The sequence below is a fragment of the Pseudonaja textilis genome, chromosome 5 (assembly GCF_049901715.1).
Source record: "Pseudonaja textilis isolate UNSWEBS1 chromosome 5, rPseTex1.2, whole genome shotgun sequence".
NCBI classification, from domain to species: Eukaryota; Metazoa; Chordata; class Lepidosauria; order Squamata; family Elapidae; genus Pseudonaja; species Pseudonaja textilis.
This window is the reverse complement of record NC_141994.1, coordinates 40,511,407-40,525,331: the sequence shown is the minus strand read 5'-3', so window position 1 is coordinate 40,525,331 and position 13,925 is coordinate 40,511,407. Positions and strand designations below refer to the sequence as shown.

The following is a 13,925-nucleotide window of genomic DNA, read 5'->3' as shown; positions in this document are numbered from 1 at the left end:
AATCTCACAATCAGAATCGAGCTGGAAGGAGGTTTAGTCCAACCTCCTGTTTAAGCAGAAGACCTTATATAATTTCATATAAGTAGCTGTCCAATCTCTCGTTGAAAACTTCCAATGATAAATTACCCACAACTTCTGAAGGGAAGCTGTTCCACTGGTTAAGAAACTAAGAAGTTTCACCTTGATGGATTAGTTTCCATCCATTGTTTCATGTTGCCTTTTGGTGCTTTGGAAAATAATTTTACCCCTTCTTCTTTGTGACAGCCCCTCAAATAGTGGAATACTATTATCATGACACCCCAGTCCTCCTTTTCTCTAGAGTAGCCATACCTAGTTCCTGCAGCCATTCTTCATATGTTTTGGTTTTGAGGACTTTAACCATCCTAATTGCTCTTCTCTGCATTTTTTTCCAAAGTCTCAACATTTTTTTTTGTAATGTGGTGACCAAAATTGGCTGCAGTATTCCAGGTGTGGTTTCACTAAGGTTTTATAAAGCAGTACTAAAACTTCACATGATTTGGTTTATACAACCAAGGATTGTATTAGCTTTTTGGTTGCTGTCACACACTGCTGGCTTATATTTAAGTGATTGTCCACAAGCACTTCAAGTCCCTCTCACAGTTAATGTTTTTAAGCCGGAGTTTATCTAATTTATACTGGTAAGCTTTGGTTTTTCCTACTTACAGTAAGTATAAAACCTTGCTTTTTTCCACATTGCATTTCATTTTGTTGGATATGGCCCATTGTTCAAGTCTGTCAAGATCTTTTTGGATCCTGAGCTTGTCTTTTGGAATGTTGGCTATCCCTGCTAACTTAGTGTTATCTGCAAATTTGATGAGTTCCCTTTTTATAATCATTTATAAAAATATTGAAGAGTACTGTGCCTAAGATGGAAACACACACCCACACCCACACACTATATACCAATTTAAACAAACTGATTATTGCCATAAGTTGGGATCACCATATTATATTATTATGTATATTATTATCCCAATTGATTAATAATAAGTTTGTTTATATTGGTTAGATATGTAACAAAATCATTTTCCATTTTTTTTTTATATAGAGGTTCTTGGTTGACATCGCTTATTTTACCTTGCATAACACATAATATATAAGGGGGAAAGCTGGACATATGTATTTCTTAGTTTTTCTGTAGCTCTTTTCAAGCATTCCACAATTGCATTTTCTTCTAACTCAACTTGAACACTCTCTACATGCAAGGATGTGTTTCTTGCTTCTTGGTATGTTGTTCAATCTGCACATTCTTGATCTGGGTACCAGAGCTGGTTGTAGTGATTCTACAATATTTCAATACAACTTGTAGAAAGCTGAATTTCCCCACTATCATGATCCATATTGAATTATTATGATTGAGTGATTAAGAAGTGAGTGATTCCTTGGACCTAGAAGAACCAGACTGATAATATACAAAGGAAAAAAAAAACCTTCTTGAAATTGATCTTCTTTGAAATAAAGATTATGGTATCAAATCTCTGTACAAGTCTTGCTGTCTTCCACTTCAGCAATAGCCCTTATCCCTGAGAAGAAGAAATGAAGCAGGTATTACCATCACAGTTAGATAGTCATCAACAGGTGGTTATTAAATTTCCTTACCACTGCATGAACAGAAACCAAGTTAGGACAGATTTAGAAAAGATATGATTATGCAGTGCATAAATAGCAATTTGAGACCAGTTTTTCCATTGGCTTTGCCTCTTGAATAACAGTGATAATGCTAACTTGTTGGTGGTATAATTTAACCAAGATCAGCTCTCAACTTGTGTGATCATAGTACTTACCTAAATCTGAAATCTAATTTTGAGCTATTTTTGAACCATCTGTGAACTACTATCAACAAATTACTTCATGTAACAAATAACATCAAAAAATAATTTCTCCAAAGAACCCCAGAACCAGAATGCCAAGACTCTAAACACTTTAGAAATATTGCCTGTTGGAACACTAAAGATTCAAATGATCTATTTCTAGGAACAAATTTGTTTTTTTTTAATATTATGTAAACTAATTGTGACATAGAAGTAAATTATTAAATTACTTTAATTAATTACAGTAAATTATTTTCCTGCATGTTGCGTCAAGTAACTGGTTTGGCAGTACTTTAAATAAATAAATTACAGCTTGTGTTCATATACCTTTTAAGCAAAGAATAGGAGATATTATTTGCAGCAGTATTTGGATTATTATTATCTATTTACAACAATATTAAATCACAATTGTCAGTTCTTTAATTCAGGTTGGCCTCCATACTCACAGAATTCTTCTTACACCCCTGGAATGTTGTAATACATTAACTTAATATATGTGTACATCCAAGCAGTCAATGAGGGAAATTTTGTCAATATGCAGATTTTCTAAATTCTGTCCAAGATCTTTTAGTAAGGCACCTGGTGTGCCAATTATCACTGGATTCGTTATGGCTAGTTTATGCCATAATCTTTCATTTTCAATTTTCAGATTTGATATTTTTTAATCTTCAATTATTTGTCTTCTATTATACTGTCTTGTTATTGCCATGTCAATTATTCATGTTTTCTTCTTTTCAACTACAGTTAAATCTGTTGTATTATGAGCCAAGATTTTATAAGTTTGTACCTGGAAATCCCACAATATTTTAACATTTTAGACTATTTTTTCAACCAGATGCTCCCACCAATTTTTAATTACTGTTATATGATATTTTTACAGTTGTTTCGGTGGACCATTTTCATCATCTTCATCATCATTGGATAATAAGTGTTGTTGTTGATTCAAGCATGTAACTAATATACATACTTTATAATATACATACTTTGCCATTTCAGTGAAAATAATTGCGGTAAAGCAAGACTCTGAAAACTGATATTCTGCTTTTATTAGCATGATCTTGATGAGGATTCTAAAGCCGCACATACGAATTAGAAGGTCTCTTGTTATCTATAAACTATAGATTTATGAAAAATCTATTGATTAATGAAAATGTGTCACTTATTTCTCCTGTCAGATTGCTTATTTCTCCTGTCAGGTAATTAAGAAAATCAAAGCAAGAGAAGATATTAACTCATTCATGAAACCCTTTGCCCATGTGAAAATAATATGATGCATTCTTCCATTAATTGCTCACGATGAATAGAAATGCTTGTAACTAAAATATGTAATTTCCTATGATTTATTGCCATGAGAACAATGGAAACAGACATATAAAAAATGGACAATGTTTCCTAAGGATGGATTAGATAAATTTGACTACAAGTTATCCCATTGGCTATGACCCTGACTTGGCTAGGATCCTCGTGTTATTGCTTCATAATTATCTCTAGAAAGACAAAAATACAAATGTTGCTGAAGCAGCAGTGCTCTGGGATAACACAATATGGTTCAACAAGATACATAACATGGCACACAGTGGTGCAATATCATAGTCCTAATTGCATATATTTAGGTTCTTCACATGTATATACTAATATATGGTGTTATTCTATTCCTAATTTCTGAAATTCCAAGTATATTTTAGAAAGTATGGAAAGGATTGTAGCCTTAGAACATAATGTTTAAGTATCTGGTGCTATGTTTTTAGTTACTATAGAGTATTATGAACTATTTTTTTCTCATTTGTTGTCTCACTGTCTTGTTTAATCTCTCTTACTTTCCTTTTCACATAAATTTAAATGGAAGCCTTTATTTTCTGTTTTCAACTTGATTTTTCAAATTTTGCATAGTATAGAAATATTTACAGGGGAAACTTTTACATGCATACAGTCTGTTTTTCATTTGTTTCTTCAATCAGTCTGCTTCAGTTTGATATTTCAGTTTTTTCTGTCATGTTCTCCATTGCTTGTGTATAAAATGCTGAAATTAACTGCCTAAAAATCAGAGTCAGTCCACATAATGCTTCCAATGATACAGTAGCAAGATTTCACCATGTACTAAAATCAACTCTATGTTGAACACACACACACACACACACATTCAATATATTTGTCAAATTACTTAGGTTGAAGTTGTATAATGTTCAGAATATTGATGGAATTCACATCTTTTATTTTAATAACTTAAACGTGTTAGTATTTTCTGGTGAAGTATATTGTCCATTTTGTACAAAATGCATTAATGCAATATAATGTGATATTTACTGAAAAGTTTCAGTTTTTAAACTCCCTCTTACTCCAACTCACCCATTGCCAAGCCTCTAGGTTTTCACAAACAATTCTGCAAGCCACTTTTAATTTTGCAGAGACCCCCAAATATCCATTTGTTAAGTAAAGGTTAATCATCCAAGGATTCTATCTTCCTAATGCTCCAATAAATAATACATGATAAACAAAGCTGTGTGAAACTGAGCATGAAGGATATTTTTGATTAGTCATTTATCTTTTAAGCAAGAGATGAGGCTTTCCTGCCAATTGGCCTGGCTTACATGAGGCAATTGCCTTGTAAAAATTTTACCCTACGTGAGTGTCAGAACATTAAAAGATAGCTGGAGAGAAAGAGTGAGATCTATTTCTGTGAAGGAAGAAGAAACTTCCTGATTTCATGTAATCCTTAGCTTGATATCAAAAGCCCTCTGCAGAAGACAAAGCTTTCCTTTTTTGAGTAGATTGCTGGAAGGCAGGCAGCAAGGACAATCAGAAATAAAGTGAAATAATGCCAGCCACATTTGGTTCTCAGTCACCCACATCTACTTCTGCCCACCCGGCTTCTTGTCCCTCTTGTGAGTCCTTAAACAAAAGCAAGACTGACCATCAAGTGCTTGGCAAGCCTTTTGTTTTTCAGGGTCAAAAGGAGGTAGTTAAGAATTTTCATTTTTCAAATCATAGCTAAATTAGCAAGTTGTGTTTGGTGTAGTGTTTAACCATTTCAGTCAGTCTGCATAAGGAAATCATTTCAGAAACCATTACATCTATGACTTCAGTGATGGGAGGATTAGTGATGGTGGAGGCAGCTAAATATTGTTTTTGCTTATTTACTATATTAGTAGGGTCAAGGCCCAAGGCACTTCAGTTCATGTGAGATGACAGCTAGGCCCAGTAAGCTCAGGCAGACTTTCACCTACTATTGGTTTCATTTTACACAATATTAGTGATAACACCCCCCGAACAAATGCATTTCTATCTTCCATGAAAAGATACTCTGATAGACAGCACAAGGCAGCCACTCTATTTGTGTTTCAAGATGTTTACAGGGTTTATTGTTTTTCCTTCGTTCCCACCATTAAGTTAAAGGTTCCCCTTACACATACGTGCTAGTCGTTTCTGTCTCTAGGGGGTGGTGCTCATCTCTGTTACAAAGCCAAAGAGTCAGCACCGTCTGAAGACATCTTCGTGGTCATGTGGCCAATATGACTAAACGCAGAAGGTGCATGGAATGCTGTTACCTTCCCACCAAAGTGGTTCCTATTTTTCTATTTGCATTTTTACATGCTTTTAAACTGTTGGCAGAAGCTGGGACAAGTAACAGGAGCTCACTCCGTTACGCGGTGCTAGGGATTTGAACTGCCGACCTTTCTGATCGACAAGCTCAGCATCTTAGCCACTGAGCCTACCACACCCCTTCATTACTTGTACAATATACATTTGATCATCACTCATCTTTTCTTATATGAAATACTCTTAATTTAAAACACAGAGCTGCCCATTAGATTGCAAGCTTCTAGTGATCAAGTGCAATTCCCTTTCTCCTCTTCATTAGTCTATATTTACTTCAGTTAAAGAAATTCATTCTGATGAGAATTTATAGCAAACTAGATGTTTCTGAAGAACATTGTGGCAAATATTGTGGTCACACTGTATTTTCTGGCTGGTGAAGTCTTTCCAGAAAAAGGAGAGATAATGAAATCAACCACATGTAATCTGGACAGCTATATCTCATAAATAGACTCAGGAACAGAGGTTTTTCTGTTGACTTGTGATTTGAATGGCTAGGAGTCAAGAGATTTCAACCAAGCTCACAGCCATAATGTAGCTTGTATGACAAAATATTAGCTGAGCTCCATTTATCACTTAATCATCCATGTATTATCATTGCTTCTTAACAGTTTTTAACTATTAGGAATCTTCACAATGGTCAGTTTTAGAGCACCGGGTAAGGACCTAAATTTGGAAGAAGAGCAAAAAGATGATTAGAATGTTTACAAAGTTACAAACAGACTGGTTACAAATGTTTAAAAAGTTGCAAACAGGATTTGAAATAAGATTTTGAAACTGATTATAAGAATTTTTCCCATGGGAAATGTTCTTGTTTTGAATTCTTAAAAAAGTACATGAAAGGATGGGTCTTTGAAAGTTGGTTACTATAAGAAATCAAATTATAATTACAGGATAAGAATACTTAAATTGAATTTATTAATATGGAATAGAGCAAAACATGTTAACAATGAATGCATTGAAGGATATTTGTGAACAACGGACCAAGAAGTTAATTTTAAAACTTGCATTACTGAAAATGTGTGTGTAAAATATGTATGCAAGTTGTATGGTATGAAACAAATTCTTCTGGAAAGACTGAGATTGATTTAAAAGTGAATTTAAAAGTTGCAACATTGGATATACAAATGAAATTAATGTTTTAATAAGTAAAAGGTATATATAAATTACAAATAAAAAGAGTGACCTAGGTAGTTTTTCTATACTGGATTTACAAAAGAGACTTGTTAAATTTTTAAAGGTTTAAACATGAAGAATTTTAAAAATAAAAGGAAGCACAGCAAAGTTAGTTTACTTTATCAGAGTTACAATAGATATATCATTATCTCAGTGGTAACCCTTAATGGATTTTAGCTGACAAGAACTAGGCTTTAAATATTTGTTGTAGATAAAAGACAGTTGCATTTTAAGAGAAGGTGATAAAGATAAATGATAAAGAAGGTGATAAAGAATTCTGAAGGGGAAGTCATATAAAAATAGACATTCTTATTTTTTTTCTTTCTGTTTTTTGTTCTTTTCTGCATTTTTTCTATTTTCCTCTTATTTTTAGTTTGCATTGATTATCTTTTTAATTATAATGTATAATTAAAATAACCATAAAAATGAATTACCTTGTTTTCAATTAGAGATTAAAATAATAACAAATAAGATAGAATAAAGTGAGACACAAAGCAAGTAGGTTGTCCAGTCAATTCATCAGTGCCATATTCTCTCTCCCTTCAAGATTAAAATGATGTCTTTGGTTAATTACTTGAAATGGCTATTTCACACAAAAATAAAGGATCTAACTCTAGGCGGCAGTATTCGTCTTCATTTCTTAGCTGAGAGAGCCAACATTGTCCAATACATTTCCATGGTCATTGTCCAGCATGACTATACACTAAAGTGCATGAAATGCTGTGACCTTCCTACCGAAGTGGTACCTATTTATTTACTCACATTTGTATGCTTTTGAACTGCTAGTTTTGCAGGAGCCAGCTGAGAAGCTTAGCATCTTTAACCATCATGCCCCTCTTATTTCACACAAGAACATAATTATTATTATTTATTTGATTTGTCAACCTCTTACAAGATAATAAGTATAAGTATAAACATGAGTAAGAATGCAGGAAATAGGTACAAATAAATGGGGACAATAGGATAGGGATGGTAGGCATGAAGGGACACTTATGCACGCCCCTTACAGACCTTAGGAATGGGGTGAGGTCAATAGTGGATAGTTTGAGGTTAAAGGAGTGGGGGTTAGAGGATGTAACAACAGAGTCAGGTAGTGCATTCCAGGCATTGACCACTCTGTTGCTGAAGTCATACTTTCTGCAATCAAGTTTGGAGTGGTTAACATTGAGTTTGTATCTGTTGTGTGCTCTTGTATTGTTGTGATTGAAGGTGAAGTAGTCATTGACTGGTAGGACATTGTAGCAAATAATTTTGTGTAGTACGCTTAAATACAACCGTAGACGGCACAGTTCAAGATTGTCCAAGCCCAAAATTTCAAGCCTGGTGATATAGGGTATTTTGTTGCGAGCAGAGGAGTGTAGTACTCTTCTCATGAAATACTTCTGAACTCATTCAATTGTATTAATGTCCGATATACAGTGTGAATTCCAGACAGATGAGCTGTATTCAAATATTGGTCTAGCAAAGGTTTTGTGTGCCTTAGTTAGCAATTCTATATTTCCAGAGGAGAAGCTTCATAATATTAGATTTACAACTCTTAATGCCTTCTTGGCAATGCTGTTACAGTGAGCCCTGGTGCTTAGGTCATTAGATATGAGTACTCCAAGGTCCTTGACAGAGTGAGGGTCATCAACGAGATCATATCCGCCTAGCTTGTATTTGGTGTACTGATTTTTTTTTTTTACCAATGTGTATTATAGAGCATTTGTTGGTTGAGATTTGGAGTTGTCAATTGTTTGATCATTCAGACACATAAACAAGATCACTTTGAAGAACAGTACCATAATGGATCAGTGCTACTGGCAGCCATAGGCAATATATCCAGATGATACAGAGCTACACTTCTTTGCATCCTTTGCTGTTGGAAATAGTTCCTAAAACTGCTTAGAAGTTTGTATCAGAACATCTGAAGCTCTAATGGTTACTTTCCTTAAATAGATGATGAGCATATAGCAGCCATACTTGACATGATAACTTTATGAGAGTTGGCTATGCCACCTGAAGTGTAAAAAAATGCTAAACTGTTGGCATCCAATGTGAAAATGAGCTAAGACTTATTTGCCCTTAGTTTATTATTCTGTTTCTTAGATGCTGAAATTGTTTAAGCTTTCCTGATCGATAAGGAGAGAAATCATACATTGATTCAGGTTGAGGTATCATTAAAATGCTGAATAATGCACAGTTGTATGCTTCCACAAGAAATTATGGTAGAAGTTTTGACCTGGGGAGGGGAGAGCCAGGGTCTAGATGATAGAAACCGGCTCAGATTCAACTCAAGCAAGGCAGGGTAGGTGTTAATTCATATACCTATTGCTTTCAGGACTACGTAATCTTGATTCTTGATATGGTTGTGCTTCCTAAGAGACTGCAGGTTTATAATCTGTAGCTTCTCATAGATTCATGGCTCCTGGGACAAGAAAGTGTAGTCCAATGCCTGCTTTGGCTGGCAGGTGAGTTGTGACCTTCTGTAGCCACAACTCATGTCCATGATGTATGTCTGTTAAGTTATGGCAATTTGTTCTGTGTGATCTTTGAAGATAACACAGAAATTTCATCTGATAGAAAATACACTAACCTTTTAAAACATTCTGCACTATCCACAATGGAGGAATGGATGGTGAAGTTGGAATGAAATGGTGAAATGATAGAATTTGCTAGATGGTTAAATCAACTTATTTGATCAGAGAAAAGACAATATCTACATTTACTACTGAGTGGAAATCCCTTACAGACTTTTTGTGTAAAAGAGAAAAAGTGGACTTAACAATTTATGTGTTATAGTTTTAATGCTTATTAGAAGCAAGAGAGATGTGATAATATATAATGTCAGAAAGTAAAATGAAATTAATTATATATATCAGTGGATTTTTCTGTTCTAAATTCTTATTTCCCCTATGTTTCATTGATGGAAAAGCACTTGCATAAAATATTTTCCAGGTTTTTTTAGATTTATAATAAAGAGAAAGTGGTACAAAATTCTGATTGTAAAGCAGGTCATAAAAGCCTTAAACATAGTTGTGAAGAATTCTGAAAGTTATAGTTTGCAATATCTGGAAGTCTATACATTCAATGTTTTTACTGCAAAAGATGGAATTGAGTGGAACTAAAGAGCATAGGGTAGTTGGCTCTAAAATAATAAACATGAATGGATATTATCAATTTGGTAGGTGAAAAGTCTTTACATATGCACAGCCAAGATGTTGAGTTCCGTTAAAGTTATATAAATAACTTGACAGAGAACACAAAGTGTAGCTTTATGACAGCTGGGTAAAGGTTCATCATGTTCTCAAAACATCCTTTACCTCTGCGGTTATGAGATGGTGAGCTTTCACACACTTTTTCTGTGTCAGTAACAGCTTGATTTGGGTGGGGAGAAGGGGGAGTTTTTTGTGTTTTATTTAACACGTCTAAATTGGACATCTCTAATGCAATTTTTAGTGGACTCTCTTTAAAAATATTTTAGGAATTGTCCTGATCTTGCGGTGAGATTTTTAACATGGATACACGATAAGTTCAGTGTGTTTATAATAGAGAGAATCTATTTCACATTGTCGATTTGGACATTTCACATTTCACATTGTCGATTTTGACTTCATCCAAGAGCTCGAAGAGCCACTTTCTCTCTTAAACTTAAATCTGCATTAAATCTGCATATTGTCTGAGGAGGTTCCTTTACAGCTGGTGTAAGTCAGCCCTCAAGATTCTTGTTGCTCCATGCCCTGGGTTCCAGAATGCTTTGTTTACTGAGGTGAGGAATTGAATCTTTTGGCTGGCGTTTTAAAACTTTCTTTTCACTATTAGTGATTTTTACTTTGATTTTAATTGTTCTTGTTTTTACTTTTGTTTTATGATTCCAAGCTGCTGAGAGATTTCAGCTGTTGGTGATATAATCAACTTAATAAATAAAGCCATTGGATCCAATGTGAACCAATGTGAATCCTTATTATGAATCCTTATGAATTATGAATCCTTATGAACCCGACAAAAATAGGAAATGATATTGTTACTGAAACTTTTACTAATACTACCAGTAAAAATAATTATTAAGACACTTAAATTTCAAACTTAGTATGTTAGTTAGTTTTATACAAAATCAAATTTGGGTCGGTCACTGGGATCAGAGATTTACTGTTCTGAGCTTTCAGATTCATTCTGGAACCCATCTTCAGGGAACTTCTCTCTACTAGAACACATGCTATCAGGTGTTCTGTGAGTCATATTGATGTGGTGCTTTCTTTTTGGTTGATTGGTGTGTTGGTGTCTGGTGATCGGACGTCATTTCCTTGACTTCTAAGTATTTCATAAGCTGGTGGTAAATCAGCACTCCTGTTAACTGACAAGGAGCCAGTTTCCCAGGCTTCAATCATTTTCCTGGCTTTCTTTGTACCTGCAGGACCAATGATCTTAGTAGCTGTGAAATTAAACGTGTGCCCTTCTTCATTGCAATGTCAGGCTACCAATGAGTTCGGGTCTCCTCATCTGACCTCTCACTTGTGTTCTTGCAATCTGGTGGTTACTTCCTCCCCATTTGTCCTACATCTGGTTAGCACTCCATTTAGGGGGTCAGGTAAGTTTTATTAGAAAGTATCTTCCACCTCCAAACGATTTTTACAGTGCATCATTTTTTCCCGTATGGTAGCCTCTAGGCAGTGTGATGGCCACTTGCTGATGTTGGAAGTTGCATTCTACTGCTTCTGAAATGTTGGCTTTATTACTAAGCTTCACACATTAGCAATAGCCATTTGAATGCATGCTTTCAATGTATAGGTACATACATCCATATCATTGTTTATCACACACGAAGAACAATTTTCCCTCCCTATTTTTTCATTTCTCCAAGCCACCAAGTGAGGATGGTTTCATTTAATTCAAATAAGTAATTCTGGTTAGCAATAATAACTGCATTGTAGAAATTGTACTTGTAAGGATTGGGCAACAGTTTGTTTTTAAAAGATCAGGAAATTAGTGTCACCTAAACATTGACTTATGGTTAAGTTTTAAGGAAATGGTGTAGGTTTGATGCTGAAATCTTACTGTTAGAAGTCTTCATTTCTCTTTTTAAAATAAGGAACCACTGCCTTGCATCAACATACTCATTCCTCAAATCCTCCCTTGTGAAATCACATATTTTATTTTGCAAAAGTATCTTGGCTAACTTTCACTTATTTGAAATATTGTTAGAAATGCAAGAAGAAGCTTGCTAGTTCAGATTAGAACTGTATGCAGAGGGCTGTGCAAAATTCTCCAGGCTATTACAGACAGTGAAATTGCAAATTTATTTTATTTATTTATTTTTATTTGTCAATTGTTTACAAGATAATAGGTATAAGTAAAAACATAGTTATGAATACATGGATACATATAAGAAAAATAAAAATAAAATATAAAAGAAACAATAGGACAGGGACGGTAGGCACGTTGGTGCGCTTATGCACGTCCCCTACAGACCTCTTAGGAAAGGGGTGAGGTCAATAGTAGATAGTCTAAGGTTAAAGTTTTTGGGATTTGGAGAAAAAAACCACAGTCAGGTAGAGTATTCCAGACATTGACCACTCTGTTGCTGAAGTCGTATTTCCTGCAATCAAGTTTGGTGTGATTAACCTTGAGTTTGTATCTATTGTTTGGTCTAGTGTTGTTATGGTTGAAGCTTAAGTATTCATTGACTGGTAGGACATTGCAATGTATGATTTTATATACCATATTTAGATCGGACCAAAGGTGGCATAGTTCTAGGTTTTCTAGGTCTAGAATTTCAAGTCTGGTGGCATACGGTATTCTGCAACGAGTAGAGGAGTAGAGAACTCTTCTTGTGAAATATTTCCAGACTTTCTCAACTGTGTTAATATCAGATACGTAATGTGGGTTCCAGACTGATGAGCTGTATTCGAGTATTGGTCTAGCAAATGTTTTGTATGCTCTAGTTGTTAGTGTAATATTACCAGAGAAAAAAATGGGAGAAACCATTTGGCAGAGAAACAGAAATTCTCTTTCTCTGTTCTAATGGTCTCTTATTATTACTATTTATTAAATTTATATGCCTTTTTAGAGAAAGATGGCCATTGGATCATGGGAAACCAGGATGCTCAGGGTTCATCCTCTGTGTATAAGTTCTCCATAGAGAAATATATTTTTTTGTGGGTAGGACCCTACTTTTTATAATATTGCTAAAATTGCTGAAACTGCAACTGCTAGAAAACTGTTGGGCTTTTTTTTTTAAAAAAACAAAACACTGACTTTCTAAGAATCATTTCTGGAATAACTGATTTCCAATTATTACTTTCCAGGTGGTGGTTTTCTGACTAATATGTTCTATCCTGCCTTCAATAAATTATTCCAAGGAGAAATTTAGAAAATTGTTTACTTTGTACAAATTTATTTTGTACAAATTTAATAAAGAGGTTTAAAACTCATTTGTGCCTAACTCTTGTTTAGAAGAGTTTTTTGTTCTGGATTCTGACCTTATATAGACCTGAAAGAAGTTTTCCTAATTTAGCATTGGTACAACAGGACAGTTTGGAAGGAGTGAAGAGGGGATAGATAGATTTGTTAAACAGAAAATTAAAAATAAATCCTATATTCAAGCAGAGTTAATGGGTGGTTCCTGGTTCTTACAAGTTTAAGATTATTTTTCTGTAGTATCCTTATGGAAATTGTATGGAACATTATTTAGAACAGACCAAGAAGATAAATACTGGTGCTACATTGTATAAACATGTGGTGTTGGTGAGAGAACCGTCTCTTTGGGATGACCTAAACCAAGGGTATCAAACTCAATTTCATTGAGGGCTGCATCAGGGTTGTGTTTGGCCTGGGTGGGCATGGCCAGCTCAATGTCACTCGTGTCAGGGGTGCCTGTGGCTCCTGAGCTCTATTTTTGGTTGCGAAGGCCTCCTGCAACCCTCTGCCAGTGAAAATAGAGCTCGGGTGGGCTGCGTATGGTGCTCCTGAGCTCTGTTTTTGTTGGCAGAAGCACCGCAGGCCTGTCCTTCACTCTTTCCGGGGTGGCCTCATGGGCCAGATCTAAGCACCCCGTGGGCCGGATCTTGTCCCTGGGCCTTGAGTTTGACACCCCTGACCTAAACTAACTTTGGTGCATAGTCCATTCCTTCACTATTTTCAAACCGTGGTCACTGTGATAAACCTTAAAAAGCTCAATAAAGCCAAAACTCTGTCTGAAGAATTATTTTGTGGACTGTACTATTTATAGGAAATATGCATTCATATTTCATTAAACTGTCAAAAAAACTGTCAAACAATTTAGATATCTCCTTTCTGTATCTTTCAGTATTCTCCATGTAGAATGTTAAATAAAGAGAGTTCTGT

At 34.9% G+C, this 13,925-nt stretch overlaps 1 long non-coding RNA gene across 1 annotated transcript in view; it reads right to left on the bottom strand.

The window, feature by feature from the left end:
* Window positions 1–518: 518 nt before the first annotated feature.
* Window positions 519–13,925, bottom strand: part of LOC148125607 (uncharacterized) — a 100,319-nt gene continuing 86,912 nt past the window's right edge. Inside the window, exon 3 of the long non-coding RNA XR_015743840.1 lies at window positions 519–1,544. This is a non-coding gene — a long non-coding RNA (uncharacterized LOC148125607). The remainder of the gene's footprint in view (window positions 1,545–13,925) is intronic.